Source organism: Pinus tabuliformis, chromosome 8 (assembly GCF_031772625.1).
Source record: "Pinus tabuliformis cultivar Carrire ecotype Pingquan chromosome 8, CPIR1, whole genome shotgun sequence".
In the NCBI taxonomy this organism is placed as follows: domain Eukaryota; kingdom Viridiplantae; phylum Streptophyta; class Pinopsida; order Pinales; family Pinaceae; genus Pinus; species Pinus tabuliformis.
In genome coordinates, this window is record NC_142294.1 from 1,197,182,850 (window position 1) to 1,197,191,134 (window position 8,285).

The window sequence follows — 8,285 nt, forward strand, 5'->3', positions numbered from 1 at the left end:
AGATTTATATATTTGTACTATCTCTCTCTGCCGGACTATTGAAGATTATAAGAAGAATTGATCAAGGGTTTCCCCACATTGGGATTTGTCCTCGGCTGCTGCCACATCTTGTGTCCTCTTGTCTTGGCTTGTCTTCTGCTATTTATGTTTATGTTCTATCTGCATTTTACTATCATGCTAATGTGATTGCTACTCTGGATATTGATGTTGAGCTAATAAGAAAATTGAAGTAAATTGCTCTAAGCATAGAACATACCAAAATTAACAAAATGCTTGCGCATTATTTCAATCTACCTTTAACTTCACTGCTGCCCATACCCTTTTACATGAGATGGCTGTTGGCTTCTCACCCCTCTGCTCGCCCTGATGGCAATAAATGAAAGACCAAAAAGTAACAGCTTAACCAAAATTCCTAAGCAGCTGATGTGGACTTCCAAAATCATGTTGAGTGCATACTAAGCACAGAGTTTTATTTTAGCCATGACCTTCACCAGTTTGAAAGCAAAATTTGGTACAACATATTATTTCACATGTTAATGCCATGCCATGTATAAATTGATTCACATCCACAGCAGTGACATACTTTTGAGGATGTGAATATTAATCAGCTGATGACCCATAACTCGGTGCTCAATACCGTCTTCACACCAAGCAAACAAGCTTCAGGAATGTTTTAACTGCAGCAAATTTGAAACTTGTCTATCCCAAGTGTGCCTTGACATTTTATGAAACCAATGGAGACACAATCTGATCAGAAATTGGCTTCAGATGGTATTGGAATTCTGCAGAACCTGTTGCTTCCATAGCTTCAAGGAAATATGCTTTAACAGTGGTAGGATCAAAGCTATGGGAAGTTGCAAACCCAAAGCTGCGGAGGAGCTTTTAATCTCCAGTTGTATCCAAGCTTGTTGTGGAGACTCCATCCTGCAAGCACGGACATATTGCTAGAAGCATAACTACCTAGTGACCTAAAAAAGTGCACATGCTTACTTGCACAAGGATGCTAAGCAGGCGGGCACTTGTTCAGAGTGTTTGCCACTAAGGCCTTTGACTCACAGTCTTGTATTTGTTGGTGTCATCACCAATAATCTCCACATGAACAAAGCCCATGCTTAAAATGATGGAAACGGATGGCATCCCTCACAACAATTTTACTTTCAACAATCTTGTAAATAAATTTGGTAGCAGTGTGGCAGTCCCCGCAATGTTTGCCACTAAGGCCTTTGACTCAGTGTTGTTACCATGTATTTGCTGGTATCATCACCAATAATCTCCACATGAACAAAGCCCATGCTTAAAATGATGGAAACGGCTGGCATCCCTCACAACAATTTCACGGTCAACAATCTTGGAAATAAATTTGGTAGCAGTGTGGCAGTCCCCGCAAACACGAAGATTCTTGGTCACTCGGATAATTGTGCCAGGGGGTGTGCTAATAAGACCAAAAGCAATAGCCAATTTCTCACTATGGTGACCAAGGAGGTGCTCCTTCTGCTCCTCCTCTACATCATGCAGCACAAAATTTGTGTCAGGAAAATATCCTTTTGCCTTCAGTTCACCGTTCAATGTCTCTAATGTTACATGTATATCTTCAATTTGTGGATGTGATTTATCTCCTACAACAAATGAATGCACCATGTTTTTAATCTCGATCCAGCTTCTTCCGGGTTGCTTTTGCAACCCCTTGTCTTTCATCATTTTTCTGATATTTGCTGCATCATCCCACTTGCCAGCTGCAGCATAGATGTTTGCCAGCAACACATGAGTTGCCGCACTATACGGTTCCAATTCCAAAAGACGCTCTGCTGCATTTAATCCTAGCTCAATATTGCCATGAACTCTGCAGGCACCAAGGAAAGCTCCCCAAACAATAGCATCAGGTTTAAATGCCATTTTGTTGATAAAGGCCTCAGCATCCTTAAGATGCCCAGCATGGCCAAGAAGGTCAACCATGCAGGCATAGTGCTCTACACAAGGTTTAATGCAGTAATCCCTACTCATCGAGTAGAAGTAGTGATAGCCCTCATCTACTAGGCCTGCATGCCTGCACGCAGAGAGAACACCAATGAAGGTAATGTGGTCAGGTTTCACACACATCTTTTGCATCTGCTCAAAAAGCTCTATGGCCTCTTTGCCAAACCCATGCTGTGCATATCCCGCAATCATCGAAGTCCATGATATTGAATCTTTCACATGAATCATGTCAAACACTTGCCGTGCACACTCTATACTCCCACATTTGGAATACATCGTAATAAGGGCATTCTCTGCAAAAATATATGTATCGTATCCAGCTTTAATGATGATGGTATGGACCTGCTTTCCCTGTACCAAAGCTGATTGGCTAGCGCATGCACTTAAAATGCTGGCAAATGTAAAGTCATTTGGTTTCAATCCTGCTTGTTGCATTTGACAAAAGACGTTGAGAGCCTGCTCACCATTGCCATTCTGTGCATGTCCAGTAATTATTGTAGTATAGGAAACAGCATTTGGTTCGGCGATCTTGTCAAATATTTGTTGTGCATCCCTTATGCTCCCACATTTTCCATACATATCAACCAAGGCATTTGCCACAGAGACATTTAATTCAATTCCAGCTTTGATAGTATGCACATGAATCTGCAGTCCGTGTTGTAGCACGGCAGTCCCAGCACATGCAATGAGCACACTTACATAGGTGAACTCATTTGATTCTATGCCTGTGGTTTTCATTAGACGGAAAAGTTTCAGAGCCATGTCACATTGCCCATATTGTGCATAAGCAGCTATCATTGTAGTCCATGAGACAACATTCCGTTGAGGAATACTGTCAAACACTCTATGCGCATCATCCAGGTTCCCACATTTGGCATACATGTCAACGAGGGCACTTCCCACAGAAACGTGAAACTCAAATCCACTTTTAATGGCATCAACATGAATCTGCTCCCCTCCCTCGATAAACAACATTCGCCCGCACAAATTGATAACACTGGCAAATGTAAATGCATTCGGCTTCACCCCCTCCTGCCACCGCATTTGAGAAAACAGTTTCAGAGCATACTCGCCATTCCCATCTAATTCCCCATGCTGGGCACTGCCAACCATCATGGTAGTCCATGAGACCACGTTTCGTTCTGGCATTTTGTCAAATACTTGGCGTGCATCTCCAATGCTGCCACATTTGGCATACATATCAACAAGAGCACTTGACACAAACATATCACATTCAAATCCGCTCCTAACAATGTCAGCATGAAGCTGCCTGCCCTGCTCCAGAGCAGCTAAACCCGTACACGCCCGCAGAACACTTGCAAAGATGAACTGATCCGTCTTTACTTCCGACCGCTGCAGCATTTCAGAAAATAACCTCAAACCCTCCTCCCCAAGCCCATTCTGCGCATAGCCTGAGATTATCATGTTCCACGAAAACCCGTTTCGTTGAGGCATTTTGTCAAACACTTGGCGCGCATTATCCATTCCATTGCCATCGTCAGACTTTACACACAAATTAAGCAAATCGTTTCCCAAAGACATATCCGGTTCAAGCCCATTTCTGATCATCTGGAAATAAATCGCTTTACCTTCTGCTGATGCCCTCCTGTTTATGCAATCCCTCAGTAAACGAGGAGGGGTAGCAAATGCATCGTGTGCATGTGCTGCATTATTCCTGGCAATCTTTTGGCTCAAAATATCAAGCGCCTCATCCAATCGTCCATCCCTTAAATATTCAACGGCACTCTTGGGCTCCTGTGCATTCCATTTTTCTCTTGATGCAATACCACTAAACAGTTGGCAATTGGACAAACGTATTACATTCAGTATATTCAGAACACGTGCATCCTGTCCATGTAGCCATAACCATTGAGGAATCGTTCTGGGTAGCCTTTTCATGAGTAGTTAACTTATCATGAAATTCATTTTGTTTCGGCAGGTGTGCTGGACTTTATTACTGATACCATCCGTCTTATGTTTCCATTTCTCAGGGAGTTTGATGGATCTCTGAAAGTATGCAGATTTGATAAGATTCAACATTTTGATTGCTTAACTCTAATATCTACTTGCAAAGCCACACGGCGTCACAATTAGTAAGACTGCTTACATAGCATATATGCATATATGTTTTTGTTGACAGCTCAAGTGGTTTGGAGCACTCTTTGTTTTCCCATCCATCTAGGGTTAATTCAAAAGACATGTTTGGTCCGTTGGTATAAGATTGGAGGGTTACTAGGATAGATGTCATTTTGGTGGGATTGTGATTTTTTCACTTTTGTAAAGTAGTAGATTATTGGTATATTTAGCTTGCACACTCTTGCATATATTTTTAGTGTTATAGTGACGCTGAAAGGTTTGTCTAGATTACTCTAATGAGTTGTACAACTCAACACCTTCCATGTAACTCAAGTCATAATAAACAATGTCATTCAAACGTTGAAGCACATGTTTTGTGACAATCCAATGAATCTGTGTGAGTTCAACCAAGAACTACCTCAAAATATTTAATGCAAAACACATATTACGGATAGTATTCTTGGATCTATATTTAAATCCATGTAAACTGCAAATTTGAAACCATAGAAGTTGTCAAAGTTTTGCAATCCAACATTCTACATTCCTTTAGAATCTTCGTTATGGATTTGCATTGTCCAAGTAAGCCCTTCCTTGCACCCTACCAAACCTCAAGACTCAAAAAGTAACTTATAAGGCCAATGTTCTTCATGTCAAATTCATGGAACAACTCTATATTACACCATGCCATGAGATTCTCAAAAGTATCATGTCATTAACATATTGAAACCCAGAAGATCAAAATACGAAAATAACTAAGAGGTTAAAATCTACAACAATCCTGGTGGAAGCCCAAACTAACTAGTACTTATTAATTATTGAGTACTATGCATGTGGTCCCCAATTAATCCCATAAATGACCTTAATTTGCACAAATCCATGGTATCTTGTTCATGCACCTCAAAACCCCTCCATTGACTAATGTATGCTTCCCCCTTAATCAGAGCATTAAGGAAAGCATCTTTACATCCTTATGTTATAAAAACCAACCAAAAACTAATGCTACATGCATTATGCTTTAGATGGAAGTATACTTGAAAACTAGACAAAGTATCATTCCAAATATATTAGAATAGTCAACTCCCTCTCTTCAATAGAATCCTCTCATTACAAACCTGGGACTATACTTCTATATGCAATAATCTCACATGCTTTACCTTATACAAACTCCTCGATCAATGATTGATTTCCCTACTAGTATTGGCACAATCTCCTAGATATAATTCTTTAAGATGAAGTTATACTCGTCTATCGTAGCATCCTTCCATACTTGCTTTGCATTAGCCTCCTCAAAATTGAAAGGCTTTGCATTAATGATATAAGACATCAATGCATCATAATTAGGAAATTTAATAGGCAGATGACTTGCCCCCACTTTCTATTGTTCCTCTTGTAATGTTTAGGTGAACCACCTAGGATCCATCGTTGTACTAGGCGATAATGAGGTATCTACTCCTGCATTGCAACCTAACTAAGATACATTTAGTTTTGTCTCACTTTGCATATAAGCAACTAGGACAATGACCTATTCACCCTCCCATGCCTCTATAGAAGGCTCTTATGATTTATAGGAAAATGGTGTCCTCATCAAATTTCACATCTCAACTCATTGTTGTGTTCCACTATGATGAAAAACCTTGTAAGCCTTATAAGACTCGTGGTATCCAAAAAACATACCCTTCGCGCTAGCAGGTTCAAGCTTAGATATGTTCATGTAAGAAATATGAATATACATGGGACAACGAAAACTATGAAAGTGAGATACTCGGGGTTTCTCCCTTGTAAAAGCTTCTTTTGGTGTCTTATCCTCCAATGCCCTATGAGGACAACTAGTTAGAATATAGAGAAATATTGCATGATTTTGCCAAAAGACACATGCACAAAATCTAGATAATATATCATAGTCTTTGTTGTCTCTATGATTGACCCATCCTTCCTCTTCGCAACCACATTTTGTTGAGAGTTGTAAGGTACAATCAACTTCTTCTTTATCCTTGCATCCCCACAAAAGGCATCAAATTCTTAGAAGGCATAGTCCCTTCCATTGCAAAATCTCAACAACTTAATCTTCTTAACTATCTCATTCTCCACAAGAGATCTAAACTCTTGGAACTTAACCAAGACTTCATCGTTGGTCTTGATTAAGTAAATCCATGTTTTCCTAGACGAATCATTAATGAAAAAACATATAAATATTACCTTTCGAAGAAGTTGAAGTCATAGGTCCATGGGCATCTAAATGGATCAAGTCAATAATCCTATGAAGGCTACCTTCTTGCATACATAATTCTGACTAGTGTCCCAATTGTGATCTATGATAATAAGTTGTTGATTGTCAAACTTGGTCACACATCTAGATCTATTAATATTAGCACTAAAAGAAGAGTCTTCATTGAACCAAGAATATTGAATACATCATCAAGCTCCAGAACATCATCTGACAACATGCAAAATAGTTTGAACTTGTCACTTTAAATGGATATGTGGCATCATCACCCAACAACTCTTGCTTGTCCAGTTCCTATCAATTGATTTATATGTTAAAAAATATTGTTACAATGTTAATTACCAATCCGGGGTACATAAACTTGTGAGATGTAGACACTATATGTGTAGGATCATATTCTACTCTAATAGCAAAAGACTCCAAACTACAAAGTAAATTCCAAATCAACAAATTACCTAAAAATACAAGAGTACATTGTTCACTTGAATTGGAATTTACATGAATTGCATATCTATAAATCATTACAGTCTTTTGCTTTTGATAATTAGAGTTTTCATGCAACAATCTATTCAATTTGTTGAATAACAATTTAAGTGCATGCTTTCCTATAAAAATGAATCAACTTGTATAAATGAAACACAACACAATTCATAAACTTCAAAACAAACTAGCTCAATCTTACCAATGACCATGTACTTGAACAACATCATGCTACTTAGACCCCACTATCACCAAGTTATGTTTTAACTTGGATGAGACTTTTAATTCCATGAATCATTACTCATGTCACTGGGAAGCTTTTATAAAAGGAAACATGCTTGCATAAAGAAAACAAATGAAGATATATGAAATAAAAGTGCTACTATGATCTTTTTGGAGTGAGCTCAATTATCCCAAGAACAAGGTAGCAACCTAATTTATAGCATTGTAAACTAAATCAAATATATTATTAATGGAACTAAGGAATGACAAATTATGTAAAGAGAAATACCAAGAACTTTTATTCTATTCCATCATAATCTGGACATACGCTCTAAGAGTCCTCCCTTTGAAATGGAGAAGGCACTCTTATTTATACATAAAGTTGCTTTGAGAATAGGATAAACAATAATTAATTTAGATCCACAAATCTCTCTTATGGTTACAACCATTTACTAATAAGTAGAAACTAAAAATCAACTAGTAAATAATTACAATATCTTTGCTAATAATTCAAAACTAATCAAACTAATCTTGTCTATGGTCCAAGATTCTTTCCACATCCAAGATAGTTGATGATGATCCAAATCCATGACAAATCCTCCATGGTTGAAGATGAAATTTAAATTTGAGGCTAGGTGGTGAAAATATGCATTTTGTTGGAATCTCCAAATATACATGTAATCATCACCAAACTTGTCCAACTTTCAAGGATATGTGAAAACATGTTATTTTCTAAGATTTAATCATAAAATCACTTGAAATACCAAAACAAATGCATTGAAAAATATGGAGCCTAATCCCACATGTAAATATTAAAATGGTCTTAATTCAAGGTTACAGATAAGCAAAAAAATGATTAAAAGCCAAGGAAAAGGATGTGAAATAATGGCAATTTTGACGATTCAATAGTTCTTACTCTTGAAGTTTGTTAAACACCCTCTAGTTGAAGGTCATGTGTCTCGATGCTTCATTTTCCACATACCATCCTGCAACAAAGACAAGTTTAATGGAAAAGCATGGAACCATAGAGAAGTCTATCGCAAGCCTGGATGATAAATGATCCACTTCAGCTAAAGCCTTTTGTACTCTCTACATATTTCTTTTTCTACAGTCATTACTTGACATTCTCATTATTCTTATTTGGCGATTGAAAGGCATAGTGCCCCATTTTGTGACATTTGAATCCCTTCATGTGACTTGAGTATTTTTTCCCTAGTTCAAGGAACATGAATCCTCCTCTTTCAAACACCCTCTCGATTCCTTTCTTACTTCCTCTTCATATCTTCCCATTGAGGGAAATATTTTGGGT

At 38.1% G+C, this 8,285-nt stretch overlaps 1 pseudogene; it reads right to left on the reverse strand.

Moving 5' to 3' along the window:
- Positions 1-205: 205 nt before the first annotated feature.
- LOC149239671 (pentatricopeptide repeat-containing protein At1g11290, chloroplastic pseudogene) lies at positions 206-4,186 on the reverse strand (annotated as a pseudogene).
- Between the last annotated feature and the right edge of the window lie 4,099 nt (positions 4,187-8,285).